Genomic DNA, 13,312 nt, shown 5'->3' on the forward strand with positions numbered 1-13,312 from the left:
TTTCATTAAAACTTGACCACACCTCTTGGGGAAGTGTTTGGCAGCCTAGAAAAGGAAGGAAAGTGAAGTTAAGCTTGGGGAAAATTCTGCCACTTAAAGGTTAGTGCACCTATCTACTTAAATCTTTTATTTTCCATGTTAGTAACTTGAATTGAGTAAGAATTTGTAACTTAAATGAACAAAAATTATGTGTATACATACTATGGATTTCGGCTGCCTCTAAGTAAGGAACAAGATTGAGTGTTTTGATGGACTTGGAGTGCACTAGAGATTATGTTTAAAGTATGTAAATATAAGTATAATGGATTAGTTAGTTAATTAAAGCATGTTGTGAAAACTCATATGGGAATTAGGGTTTTGAGAAGTGAAAATTTAGCTTGGCTTAGGAAATTGTTAGAGAACATTTTAATGGTCAATTAGTGACCATTTTAGGTAAGTTGACCATAATTTGGACTGAAATATAGCATGGCAAAGTGAATGAGTATGCTGCCTAGGGACAGCAGCAAGGGTGGCTGTGATTCCAGCCCACTTAGACAGCCATAACTTTGGCTGTGTAGGTCCAATTGGTGTTTGGCTAATTGGACATGAAACTAGGCTTATAATGGCACATTTTTGCTGAAGAAACCATGCCCAAAAGACCAAAGTAAGTAGACCAAAAGTTGGCCCCAATCCGGATACCCTGCAACAAAGACTGAGAATGACCAAATGAATAAGAATCGCTCATTTGGCAATACCTCACTGTAGATATGGTCAATTGACCTGACATTTTTACAACAAAAAGTTAAGACATAGATAAACAACTTTCATGAAGTTCTGCAGTTTTTCCAATCCGGCCAGCTGTGGTTTTTGGACCATATCTAGAGCTACAAAACTCCAAATGGAGTGATTCAAAAAAGGAAATTCAACTAGACAAAATAAGGAACAACTTTGATGTTTACCATTTCCTCAAATTCCCACTGCAACAGGGCCCAATGGAACAGTAAATTTGAGTCACAAAAACTGAAAATTCTACTCTCTAGGTTTTAGGTTTGGAAATGGATTTAGGGTTTAATTCCAACAAGTTTTAAATGCAAAATGTGGTATGTTGGGAGTGTCAAAACCAATATACCTATTTTCTATCCAAAAGTCAACATTTTTGTTGACCAATGGGGTGAATAGTGACACCAAAACTTGAAATTCACAAATTGAAGAATTTAACAAATGCCCTAGTATACCTAACAAGATTGGTTTGGATAGTTTGGCATGCCAATAGGGTTCAGTTAGCAGTACTGCATATGGCAATATGCCATTCTGTGATTTTATGGCTTTTAGCCATTCTAACCTTGTATGGAGATGTGGCCTCGTGCCTAATATTATATACAGCTTGTTAGCTGTTCTGTTGCACACCGGGAGATACATATGTGACCGATGGTGTGATGGCCCGAGGTACTTGATACCCAGTGCCAGTTTACCCGTTTATCCAGTCCAGTCGTCTAGTATAGGTTACTTGGGCAACCAAATGAATGAAAGTGGACAAAGTTAATGATATACAAATTCAAAACAAATGAAACACATACATTCACTACATATTTATTTTCTTGCTATTTCTTTTATTTTATTATTGCACCACTAAGCATTATTGCTTAGCGCGTTGCTTTTGCCACGCGTAGGTTCTGGAGATACAGATCGTGAGCCCAGTAGACCGCAGACTGGGTGAGTCCATCCTGCAGTTCTGCACAGTGTCCGTGTCACCTCAACTTCTGCAGTGCATTGGTAGGGCACTAGGTGTCATTTTGTCATTTTGTAACTAAATTTTTATTTTCTCATATGTATTTAGAATTATGTAATATATTTTGATGTTCATGTATATTATGAAAATTGTATTTGTGAATGGAAAAGTAAATATATAATTGTGATTTATACTTGATTATCACATGTGATGGATGATTGAGAACTGAAATTGAGAAATGTTGTTGAGATTTTGATATTGGAGTTTGAAATGATGAGACATGAATATTGGAAGTGTTTTTCACAGGTTTCGAAGAACTATTTTCTCCATTTTTAGCCGGTACTCTGCCGGATTTTCTACAAAATTTTCGGAACCTCAAATAAATTATAATTTCGATAAATGGCTCAAATATATTATTATATTTCACAAGTTATATTCTATGCATGATAAAAATTAATTAAGTTAAAATAGAGGGTGCCGATACATCGTGTGACATTGCTTACTCGGATATACTGTATACGGGTAAGGGGTGTCACATTTAGTGATATCAGAGCACGGTTTAGGCGTTTCTGGGCCTAGATTGAGTCCATACCATGCATTGCATTTGTAAGAGTTGAGGTGACACTAATGCAGATCTGTTTGTCTTTGTTAAATAGGATATGGACTCTTCATCTCAAAGAGCAGTGGAGGAGGAAGTGGAGAGTCATGCTCCACCTGCAGCAGCTGAGACTGGGGGTATGGGAGAACCTGCTCCGCCAGCTCAAGCAGAGCCTGCTCAGCCTCCACAGGCCATGTTCCAGCAAATGGCCGATTTCTTTAGACAAATGGCCGGAGTAATGCCAGCACCACCACCACCTCCACCTCCACAGCAGAAATCACACCTGGAAAGGCTAAGAAAGTTTGGAGCAGTGGACTTTTTCGGTAAGAGAGAAGATGACTCTGTTACAGCCGAGAATTGGTTGAACAGAACGGGCAGAGTTCTAAAACAACTCCACTGCACCCCAGAGCAAAACCTAGAGGCTGCCATATCCCTGTTGCAAGATGATGCCTACGAAGGATGGGACTTTGAGGCTATGCATTGATGATGCCTACGAAGGAATTGAAAATCCAGTTACAAGAGTTGCTGGATAAGGGGTTCATACGCCCCGGTGTGTCACCATGGGGAGCTCCAGTGCTGTTTGTAAAGAAGAAGGATGGGACTTTGAGGCTATGCATTGATTACCGGCAGTTAAATAAAGTGACTGTGAAGAACAAATATCCGTTGCCTAGAATAGATGATCTGTTTGATCAGTTGAAGGGAGCAGGAGTATTTTCTAAGATTGATCTCAAATCAGGGTACCATCAGTTGAGGGTGAAGGATGTAGATGTGCCAAAGACTACATTCAGAACCCGATATGGGTATTATGAGTTTCTAGTGATGCCCTTTGGCCTAACAAATGCACCAGCGGCATTCATGGACCTTATGAACCGTATCTTCCATCCACACTTAGATCGGTTCGTAGTGGTCTTTATTGACGATATTTTGGTATATTCCAAGACCAGGGAAGAACATGATGAACATTTGAGGATTATTCTGCAAACCTTGAGAGAAAAGGAGCTGTATGCTAAGTTGTCCAAGTGTGACTTTTGGCTGAATGAGATTGCATTCCTTGGACACATAGTGTCAGCTGATGGGATTAGGGTGGATCCCAAGAAAATAGAAGCAGTGATGGAATGGAAGCCTCCCAGGAATACAACTGAGGTTAGAAGCTTCTTGGGGCTAGCTGGGCATTACAGGAGATTTGTGAAGGGATTTTCCTTAATAGCTGCTCCAATGACCAAGTTGTTACACAAGAATGTCAGATTTGACTGGAATGACAAGTGTCATACCAGTTTTGAGAAGTTGAAGGCTATGTTGACAGAGGCACCAGTGTTAACACAGCCAGTGTCAAGAAAGGACTTTGTGGTCTACAGTGATGCCTCACATAATGGGTTAGGGTGTGTATTGATGCAAGAGGGGAAGGTGGTCGCTTATGCTTCCAGACAGCTAAGGCCACATGAACAGAACTACCCTACCCATGATTTAGAGCTTGCAGCAATTATCTTCGCACTGAAGATATGGAGGCATTACTTGTATGGTGAAAAGTGCTACATTTACACAGACCACAAAAGTCTAAAATATTTGCTAACTCAGAAGGAGCTCAACCTTAGACAGAGGCGATGGATTGAGTTCGTGAAGGACTATGATTGTGTAATTGACTATCATCCTAGGAAGGCAAATGTAGTTGCTGATGCTTTGAGCAGAAAGTCCATCACAGCTTTGAGATTATTGAATGCCCGTCTAACTTTGGTTCGAGATGGAGCTATTTTGGCTGAGTTGCAAGTGAGGCCAAACCTGCTACAGCAGATTTTAGATGGGCAAAAGGCAGATGAAAAGTTAATGACTATTATGAGCACAATCTCAGAGGGGAAAGCAACTGACTATGAGGTGAAAGTAGATGGGTGTCTGTATTACAAAGGAAGACTGTGTGTACCAGATGATGGGGAATTGAAAGCCAGTATTCTGAAAGAGGCACATGCCAGTGTTTATACTATGCACCCAGTGTCACACCCTACCCCTCTGTAAGGCATAACATGATCCCGTAGTATACCTAATGAATTACCAACTCCGTCTACTGATAACCCATTAAATACACTACAAGGAATTTTAAAAACTTTTCTTACTTCTTTTACAGTGGTGAGCACTATTTACAGGAATTAAAAACTTTGGTGAACTGAAATGAAACAACTAACTCATTTGGTTTATTTGGAATTCCTGTAAAAATTTTGGCAAAGTGCCATCTGTATTTTGGACAAAACAGTTCTTCAGAAAACCAGTAAAAAGCACTTCAATAATTTTCCAAATCTCAATTCCAATACATTTCTCAACACAACAATTTATCAACTCAATTCCATAGAAATTTTTCAAAGCCTGAGATAAGGAAATATAATACAATTTTTACAAGTCAAATAACTCATAATTAATTTACAACTTCAAGGTACAATTTGAATTTATAACTGCTCAAAACCAAAAACAAAATGTACATACAGTGTCATACATTACAGTACAAAATGCAAAATATTGGTATACTCATTATACCAGGTAATCCCTCGCTAGATGTATATGCAAATGGCCTCACTGTCTGTCTGTCTGTCTACTGCGACAAAGAATAAAGCTATCATTTGAGACAATGTCTCAGTGGTGCACAACATTAACCAAATACAACTTTAAATCACAACTCATAAACCATATAAATAGTGGATACGTAAAACCATAGTTAAATTCAAGACAATGAATGTCATAAGGAATTTAAACACATTATCACATTAAATCTCAGTAATCGAAACATAGTTAAATTCAAAAGACAGTGAATGCCAATAAGAATTTAAACTCCATTTCACAAATTATCAAATCGCATAATAACACAATTTAGTCAAATAATTTAAGAATACAGTGTTGCCAATTCATTCACATCTTAAGCCATGACACAAATTTCTGATCAATGCCGCGTTGTACGCCACGACAAAGCAATCACAACCCCACTAATCGAAATCAATGAGGAAGGGAGCTAGCTACATAATGAGTACTCATCCGATCACCTCAACTGGTAAACCAGAGAGGGAAAAATAAACGATCACGACTCCATAAATGGAGAAGGAAATAAACGATCACAACTCCATAAATGGAGAAGGAATGATACGATACTGTCATGCTAAGTGTGAACACAAAATCAATTCCAAACATTTTATTCAAATGATTTGTGAGAATCCAATAAATTTCCCAAGTCATAATTTCATTCACAAAATGGCAACACAATTCATAATTAACTTCAATTTTCATAATTCACACTAAACCGATTTTTCCACAATTTCAAACCATTTACAATGCTTTTTAAGCAATGTGTATCCATCAATATCATTCAAACAATTTCTCACAGTTTCAAATCATTTACAATGCTTTTCAAGCAATAAATATCCATTCAAACACATTTCCACAATTTAAAACAATAATGTACAAATAGTTAATATTTACTTCAATTGAAAAATTCAAAAGAAATAGTTGTTGTGCACAAACCTCTGATGACTGTCTCCCTGGTCTGGACTCAGTGTTTCTTTCCCTTTCCCTGAGTCCTTGTTAACTGAGAAACACAATTTGAAGTGTTTCAGTACTAAATTATATTGTCTCTATCGATAATGTTTGGTAATTGATTCACTGAAAGCTATTATTCACTGAATACCTTTATTTGTCTAATCAACCCATATATCGACCCTCGATGTTTTCTAGGTAAATTAGGTCTTAACGTTATTAAAATGTCACATTTGATAGGGTTTTAGGGTTGGTACGTTTTACCAAACTCGTTTCCTTGTTTAGTGCATTTTAATGCAACTTGCTGGATTCCGGGATACTAGTTTGACCTAGCCGGACGGCCTAGTTCCCTCGGTTTTCGGATTTCGGTCAAAACTACAAACTTGTAGATCTATGTCTTATGGACCGCGGTGCAAAATTTTAGGTCAATCCGAGTTAAGTAGTCCAAGTTATGGTCATTACACTATTGCTGGTCAAATGGCATCAATTTAGGTAATTTGTTTGGTCAATTTGGTCAACTTTGGTTCGGCCAGTTTTTGGACCCGAACTTATGCAAGCTTTTTGACTTGCTTATGGTCATTTCTGGGCTTTGGTGTCTTCATAAGACTTGTAGGTATGGGTCTTAACTATTCATGGTTAAAATTTCAGGTCAATTGGACCTGTTTTGAGTGAGTTATGGCCTAAATACTCACTGCTGCCCAATTGGTCATTTTTCAGGTCCTAATTGCACCTAATCCGAATTGGTCATTTTCTTAGGTCACCTTGCAAGCAGAATTTTGGTATGTTTTCTCAATGAAAGTTGGCACATTTTGTGCCTAGTTTCACCTCCAATTGGTCTCATACCAATTGAGGTTACACATTTAAACTTATTGGTCTATTTGCACACTGCCCTCTATATGCCTTTCAAACCCCAATTCAAACACACATTTAACTTGCTCTACTTTAAATCCCCATACCTAATTCTGATTTTATACCATTCCATATTCATTTATCACTTCTTACTATGGTCAATTTGGACAGAATACAAATATTCTCAATACATCAAATACAACCCTAAACCACAAAGTCCAAATTTAGCAATATATGTACATAAATACACCTAATCATTACTTATAATTTCCACTACTAATTTACATACACATTCATCAATTCTTCCATGTCAACATTCTGCCAACACTTCCATCAATACATACAATTATTCAAGGGTCCCCAAGCTGCCAAAAATCTTCTTCAACTCCAAATTGCCCTACAATTCATCAATTCTCATCCAAGTGCCAAAATCACCATATAAATATGAAGTAATTCACTAGGTTATTAAATCATCATGATTAACACCATTTCTCATCAAATATATGCACAAATATCTCATCAAAAACATGACTCCATGGCTGTCCAAAATGAAAACAACAATAACTCTTCAAACTCAAAATTTTCCTTCACAAAACCAACACCCATAACATGCACACAAAACTTAACAAAGCTATCTTCAAAAACACTAACTTACCTTATGGTTGGAGCTTGTTAAACCTTGCTTAAACCTCTCAAATTTGGTATCAAACTCTTCCTTGTGATGAGTATACAAACTTTAATGAAGGAACTCAAGTGTTTGGAGTTGAAATGGAAGGATGGATCAAGCTTGCATGAAAATGTCCATGGAGTTTCCTCTCCCTTCATTCACAGCAACTTTGGTACAATGGAGAAGATGAAGTTTCTGCCTTGGATAATGGATGTACACCTGCCCCACTATGTGTTTAATTAATCCTTTAATGGTCCACTAACTCCAAATAATCATATAATAAGCCAATTGTTCATTTATTCCACATTAACCCATGATTTTAGCTATTTGTATTAGGTACCACTAAACTAATTTTTCATTTTATTTTCTAAGTGTAATATTATTTATTTTTAATGGACATTTAGATCAAAAGACAATTCGGGATGTCAAATGACCATAATGCCACTGTTCGGGTTGCATTCCCGATTTTTCGGTAACACCGGATTTAGTCCGTTTTTTGATTTCTCACTTTTCTTTGTACTAATTATTTAATTTTTCTTTGATATTTCTAATGATATTTATACTTCAATAAATATTTATTGGAGTCCTAAAAATATTTTCCAGGGTTTCCAAATTGTAGCTAGTCAACGGTCCACGCCGTGACTTCCCGGTGCGGTCACCCATCGCTAGGGTTTTCGGCTCGCTTAACTTGGTTACATTTCTTTGCTATTATTTTTCCTTTGTTTTTCTTGTATTTCATTATTTTATATCTCCTCACACATATCGAAGTGTTGTTCTAGGCATCCTAGCTGTCCTGACAGCACTGGTCATCGGAACAGCAGAACGCACTACCGAACTTAGGGGTGTTACAATTCTCCCCCCCTTAAATAAATTTCGTCTCGAAATTTTACCCAATAGCCATCTTACAATAGCCATACGTTTATTTTCTCCTTTCTATACGATCATATAATCTTCTTTTTCTGAAATTTGTATAAGTCTTTTAATAATCTAATACAATGTTTAATTTGTTTGGATAACACCAATCTCCTCTTACTATTATGCTGTCTAATATTTCAGTTCACATTGCTTCTTGAATGACCCTTGAGGTCATGTTAGAATCATTCATCAGTCATGGGTCCTCTGACCATTCTAATCCATAGTCTTCCTCACATTCGTAATATTTTTTTGTTATATATGAATCAACTGTTCAAATTTCTACTTCCATAACTCTTTTTATCTGTCAATATTCTATAACTTCTTTTTGTAGTGAACTATAACCTTTCGATATTCTAACTTTTGAGTTTTAGATCCCTAAGTAGGATTTTCAAACTTATTTCTAACAATTAAATTCTGTCCTGGCATAACTATACCAAAACAGATGCCGTTGGCAACTATTCTCATCTAGATATACTATCGGGTAGTACGTAGCTCTACACAATAATCTCAAGTTAGTACTGAAATCTGCAGCTTACTCAATAGATCAAACTTTCCTATCTTTTATCCTTTTCGAATTCACTGATATCCGAACTTATTCTGATTACAATATCCATTAACAATTACTAACAGTAACATCTCTGCCTTCATCTAGAGCAATTCTATTTCTGTAACTTACTTTTACGTCCTCTTGCCTTACATGAATTAGGCTCGCCAATTAGCTTTATAATTTATAGTGTGTCAGGAAATACTTTTCGCTGACAAACTCTTCCTAAACTAATTTCACTTATTATCACAATCCTTATCCTAAAGGACTAATCACTAATGCATCAAAATTTATTTCCCTGACCTCCTGTCCTAGCGGACTTGTTACTAGCACCTCAAAGTCCATTTTTGTACATGGAACCGCAATGCAATCAATGATGCTAGCACACACATAAGAATGGGTAAAACCCGGATCAAATAACACAAACACATCTTGGTTAAAAGTTGAGAAGGTACCAGCCACAACATCAGATGTCTCGGCCTCTTCCCTCTGTCTCATTGCATAGACTCTGACCGGAGCATTGTCTTGCTCTGAATGTTTCACTGTGCCTTGGCTGCCTGCTGGGCTACTTCTACCCCTGCCTCTACCTCTGCTAGGTGGTTGTGAGCTTCTAGTGACAGGGCTTTGAACTGACCCTTCTGCAGTAGTAGGAGGTGGTCCAACTCTGCGACTACTGGTGCAGTCCTTGGCAAAGTGTCCTGTGCCTCCACAGTTATAACAGGCTCCAATAGCCTTATAGCATATCCCACCATGATATCTTCCACAATTTTCACATTGGCGGGAATGGTAGGAACCTCCGGTACTCTGCTGACTAGATAGATGAGGTTTCTGTCCTGAATGTCTTCCCCTACCAGACTTCTTGCCACCTCTGCTGTGTCCTTCATAGTTCTTCCTCTTTCTAGTGGGACCACTAGAACTCTGTTCTACTGTTTTTTCCTCTTTCTCTGTCTTCTCTGACCTCTTCTTCTCAGGAGCAGTCTCAAATTCAATTCTTTCCAACTCTAGAGCTTGAGAAATAAGTTCAGAGAAGTTAGTGTGTTTGAAGCCGACCACTTGTACTCTGATACTGGGCTTCAAGCCAGTTTCAAACCTCTTGCATCTCTCCCTGCTGGTAGAGAGTAGACTCACTGCATAATGGCTAAGGCGGGAAAATTCTCTTTCATACTCAGCCACTGATCTGCCCCCCTGTTTCAAACTTAGGAACTCTTGCAGCTTCTGGTCTACATAAGCATCAGGGACATATTTCTGTCTGAATTCCCTGAGGAAGTCATTCCAGGTTAGCACTGCTGGTTCTACTGCATGGGGAATGGTTTTCCACCACCATAAGCATCCTCAGTAGTAGAGATACTGAGTATTCGAATCTGAGCTCCTCTGTGCAATGCAGTTTCTTGAATACCCTATCCATCCTCTCTAACCATTGTTCAGCTTCTAGAGGATCTACTGTACCCTTAAACTCTGTAGCCCCATATTTCATCAATTTGTCATACTGCCTCGTAGGAGACTGTGGTTGTACCACTGGTGTCTGTATTAGGACTTGAGTAGGTGCATTACCAGCCATTTGTTGGAATATTGCAGCCATCTGCTGAGCGAACTGAGCAGGAAACTGCGATCTGCAGGTGGTGTCTTGAACCACTGACATTATGTACAGCTGGGGCATCCCCTTGCACCTCAGCCTCAATAGATTGATCGACTGAATGATCACCCTCTTCCATAGTCAATGCGAGGATTTAAGATCTCCTGAACAAATAACACAAGGATTTTTACTCCCGTTAGTGCATATTTATACTGTAATGTACTGTATGTATCAAACAATGATATTGAGCAGTTGTACTATGAAGAAAGAACATTCAATTAACAGGTGAAAACAGAATTTAAAAACTTTGCTCTGATACCACTAAAACATGTCACACCCTACCCCTCTGTAAGGCATAACATGATCCCGTAGTATACCTAATGAATTACCAACTCCGTCTACTGATAACCCATTAAATATACTACAAGGGATTTTAAAAACTTTTCTTACTTCTTTTACAGTGGTGAGCACTATTTACAGGAATTAAAAACTTTGGTGAACTGAAATGAAACAACTAACTCATTTGGTTTATTTGGAATTCCTGTAAAAATTTTGGCAAAGTGCCATCTGTATTTTGGACAAAACAGTTCTTCAGAAAACCTGTAAAAAGCACTTCAATAATTTTCCAAATCTCAATTCCAATACATTTCTCAACACAACAATTTATCAACTCAATTCCATAGAAATTTTTCAAAGCCTGAGATAAGGAAATATAATACAATTTTTACAAGTCAAATAACTCATAATTAATTTACAACTTCAAGGTACAATTTGAATTTATAACTGCTCAAAACCAAAAACAAAATGTACATACAGTGTCATACATTACAGTACAAAATGCAAAATATTGGTATACTCATTATACCAGGTAATCCCTCGCTAGATGTATATGCAGCCTAGTCTGCTGCCCTGTCTGTCTGTCTACCTGCGACAGCAATAAAAAGCTATCGCTGAGACAATGTCTCAGTGGTGCACAACATTAACCAAATACAACTTTAAATCACAACTCATAAACCATATAAATAGTGGATACGTAAAACCATAGTTAAATTCAAGACAATGAATGTCATAAGGAATTTAAACACATTATCACATTAAATCTCAGTAATCGAAACATAGTTAAATTCAAAAGACAGTGAATGTCAATAAGAATTTAAACTCCATTTCACAAATTATCAAATCGCATAATAACACAATTTAGTCAAATAATTTAAGAATACAGTGTTGCCAATTCATTCACATCTTAAGCCATGACACAAATTTCCGATCAATGCCGCGTTGTACACCACAACAAAGCAATCACAACCCCACTAATCGAAATCAATGAGGAAGGGAGCTAGCTACATAATGAGTACTCATCCGATCACCTCAACTGGTAAACCAGAGAGGGAAAAATAAACGATCACGATTCCATAAATGGAGAAGGAAATAAACGATAACAACTCCATAAGTGGAGAAGGAATGATACGATACTGTCATGCTAAGTGTGAACACAAAATCAATTCCAAACATTTTATTCAAATGATTCGTGAGAATCCAATAAATTTCCCAAGTCATAATTTCATTCACAAAATGGCAACACAATTCATAATTAACTTCAATTTTCATAATTCACACTAAACCGATTTTTCCACAATTTCAAACCATTTACAATGCTTTTTAAGAAATGAGTATCCATCAATATCATTCAAACAATTTCTCACAGTTTCAAATCATTTACAATGCTTTTCAAGCAATAAATATCCATTCAAACACATTTCCACAATTTAAAACAATAATGTACAAATAGTTAATATTTACTTCAATTGAAAAATTCAAAAGAAATAGTTGTTGTGCACAAACCTCTGATGATTGTCTCCCTGGTCTGGACTCAGTGTTTCTTTCCCTTTCCCTGAGTCCTTGTTAACTGAGAAACACAATTTGAAGTGTTTCAGTACTAAATTATATTGTCTCTATCGATAATGTTTGGTAATTGATTCACTGAAAGCTATTATTCACTGAATACCTTTATTTGTCTAATCAACCCATATATCGACCTTCGATGTTTTCTAGGTAAATTAGGTCTTAACGTTATTAATATGTCACATTTGATAGGGTTTTAGGGTTGGTACGTTTTACCAAACTCGTTTCCTTGTTTAGTGCATTTTAATGCAACTTGCTGGATTCCGGGATACTAGTTTGACCTAGCCGGACGGCCTAGTTCCCTCGGTTTTCGGGTTTCGGTCAAAACTACAAACTTGTAGATCTATGTCTTATGGACCGCAGTGCAAAATTTTAGGTCAATCCGAGTTAAGTAGACCAAGTTATGGTCATTACACTATTGCTGGTCAAATGGCATCAATTTAGGTCATTTTTTTGGTCAATTTGGTCAACTTTGGTTCGGCCAGTTTTTGGACCCGAATTTGTGCAAGCTTTTTGAATTGCTTATGGTCATTTCTGGGCTTTGGTGTCTTCATAAGACTTGTAGGTATGGGTCTTAACTATTCATGGTTAAAATTTCAGGTCAATTGGACCTGTTTTGAGTGAGTTATGGCCTAAACACTCACTGCTGCCCAATTGGTCATTTTTCAGGTCCTAATTGCACCTAATCCGAATTGGTCATTTTCTTAGGTCACCTTGCAAGCAGAATTTTGGTATGTTTTCTCAATGAAAGTTGGCACATTTTGTGCCTAGTTTCACCTCCAATTGGTCTCATACCAATTGAGGTTACACATTTAAACTTATTGGTCTATTTGCACACTGCCCTCTATATGCCTTTCAAACCCCAATTCAAACACACATTTAACTTGCTCTACTTTAAATCCCCATACCTAATTCTGATTTTATACCATTCCATATTCATTTATCACTTTTTACTATGGTCAATTTGGACATAATACAAATATTCTCAATACATCAAATACAACCCTAAACCACAAAGTCCAAATTTAGCAATATATGTACATAAATAC

Source organism: Hevea brasiliensis, chromosome 2, assembly GCF_030052815.1.
Source record: "Hevea brasiliensis isolate MT/VB/25A 57/8 chromosome 2, ASM3005281v1, whole genome shotgun sequence".
NCBI classification, from domain to species: Eukaryota; Viridiplantae; Streptophyta; class Magnoliopsida; order Malpighiales; family Euphorbiaceae; genus Hevea; species Hevea brasiliensis.